The sequence below is a fragment of the Aotus nancymaae genome, unplaced genomic scaffold, assembly GCF_030222135.1.
Source record: "Aotus nancymaae isolate 86718 unplaced genomic scaffold, 86718_ANA_hifiasm-v0.15.2.pri h1tg000049l, whole genome shotgun sequence".
Taxonomy (NCBI): domain Eukaryota; kingdom Metazoa; phylum Chordata; class Mammalia; order Primates; family Aotidae; genus Aotus; species Aotus nancymaae.
In genome coordinates, this window is record NW_026988463.1 from 29,944,820 (window position 1) to 29,946,868 (window position 2,049).

The 2,049-nt window shown below is 44.8% G+C and overlaps 1 pseudogene; it reads right to left on the bottom strand.

Moving 5' to 3' along the window:
• Positions 1-506: 506 nt before the first annotated feature.
• Positions 507-1,432, bottom strand: LOC105733955 (ras-related protein Rab-1A-like; annotated as a pseudogene).
• Positions 1,433-2,049: the final 617 nt, after the last annotated feature.

Consider the following 2,049-nt stretch of genomic DNA (forward strand, 5'->3'; position numbering starts at 1 on the left):
TCTGGTCTCAAACTCCTGACCTCAAGTGATCTGCCCACTTCAGCCTCTCAATGTCCTGGGATTACAGGCATGAGCCATCATGCCTGGCCAATATATTCTAACCCAACATGGGAAATAGTCTGGGATTACACAATTTTTTTTTTTTTTAAAGACAGGGTTTCACCATGTTGGTCAGGCTGGTCTTGAACTCCCGACCTTAGGTGATCCGCCCACCTTGGCCTCCAAAGTGCTTGTATTACAGGCGTGAGCCACCACGCATGGCCCTACACATAATTGTATAAACCAGCACAGAAAGGTTTAAAACAGTTCTGAAAATGAAGTTAGCTGTCTTGAGTCAAGGGAATTTTAAAAAGGCCAGTATTGACCATTTACAATTTCTGCCCTTTGTGGAGATGGTAAGAATCTGTTGTAGTGCAGCTACATAAAAAATAATTTCGACAATTTTGTTTTTTCACTTGGGTTCAGATTGCAAATTTATTGCTGTGAGAAAATGACAAAGACAAATTTTAGCAGCAACCTCCACCTGACTGCTTAACCCGAGCGCTCTGAGTTTTCACATTGGATTCTCAGCACCATCCGCTGTTACTGCAGGGCCCATTCGCTTTTTAATCTCAGCTGCCATCATCATGAAAGACTGTTCTACATTCATTGCATTTTTTTTTGAGACGGAGTTTCGCTCTTGTTACCCAGGCTGGAGTGCAATGGCGCGATCTCGGCTCACCGCAACCTCCACCTCGTGGGTTCAGGCAATTCTCCTGCCTCAGCCTTCTGAGTAGCTGGGATTACAGGCACACACACGGTGCCCAGCTAATTTTTTGTATTTTTAGTAGAGATGGGGTTTCACCATGTTGACCAGGATGGTCTCGATCTCTTGACCTTGTGATCCACCCACCTCGGTCTCCCAAAGTGCTGGGATTACAGGCATGAGCCACCGTGCCCGGCCCCATTCATTGTATTCTTAGCACTGGTTTCCAAAATGGAATTCCATGAGAATCAGAAATTTCCTTTGCTGTTGTGTAGGCTATTACTTTCTTTGTGGTTAGATCACATTTGTTCCCTACCAACAATATGTTGAGGTTTTCATTGATGTTTTCCTTTCATTTTCTATTTCCCACAGCCACTGTTTAACATTATTGAAGGACTTCTGATCTGTCACATCATACACAACTATGATGCCATGGGCTCCTCTGTGGTAACTGGAGGTGACTGTTGGAACTCTTTCCTGGCCTGCTGTGTCCCATGTTTGAATCTTGATTGTTTTCCTGTATAACTCTACAGTTGTTATTTTGAAATCCACACTTATTGTGCCTATGTAGCTTTCTGCATATGTATCATCTGCGCACCTAAGAAGGAAGCAAGACTTTCCAACCCCAGAGTCACCAGTTTGAAGTAACTTAAATAAATAATCACATTCGGGATTCATGCTGGACATGTCTTTTTTTTTTTTTTTTTTTTTTTAAAGACAGGGTTTCACCACGTTGGTCAGGCTGGTCTTGAACTCCCGACCTCAGGTGATCCACCCGCCTTGGCCTCCAAAGTGTTTGGATTACAGGTGTGAGCCACCACACCTGGCCTATGGACATGTCATTGCAGCTGCCACTGTCACCACTATCGCCACCAGCCTCCTTGCTGCTGCAGCCACCACCCTGACTCTCAGCACCAGAGGTAAATAGAAGGAAAGGAATGAGATAGGCTGTTCTGGGAGAGCAAAGGTCTTTCCCCTCTCCATCCCCTAGAAATGATCCTTTAGATTAGTAAAATCCATGAGCATATAGATAGACATACGTATATTGCTGGAAAGCTGGTTGTTGAACATTTACTAGCACACTACTGCCCAGAGTTTCCTGTACTATCTCCATTGTGAATCCTACCTGTTAGGCTCTAAAGGCTTGTTTGCTTGCCTGTGTCCCCTCGGGGTTGCTGCTCTCTGAAGGGAGGGTCATCTGCAGCTCATTTTGTTCACCTGTGGAACTCCAATTACTAGCAGAGCCCAGTGCTCAGGAGTTACTCCGTGGATCCCTGTTTAATCGATATGCGAATGCAAACATC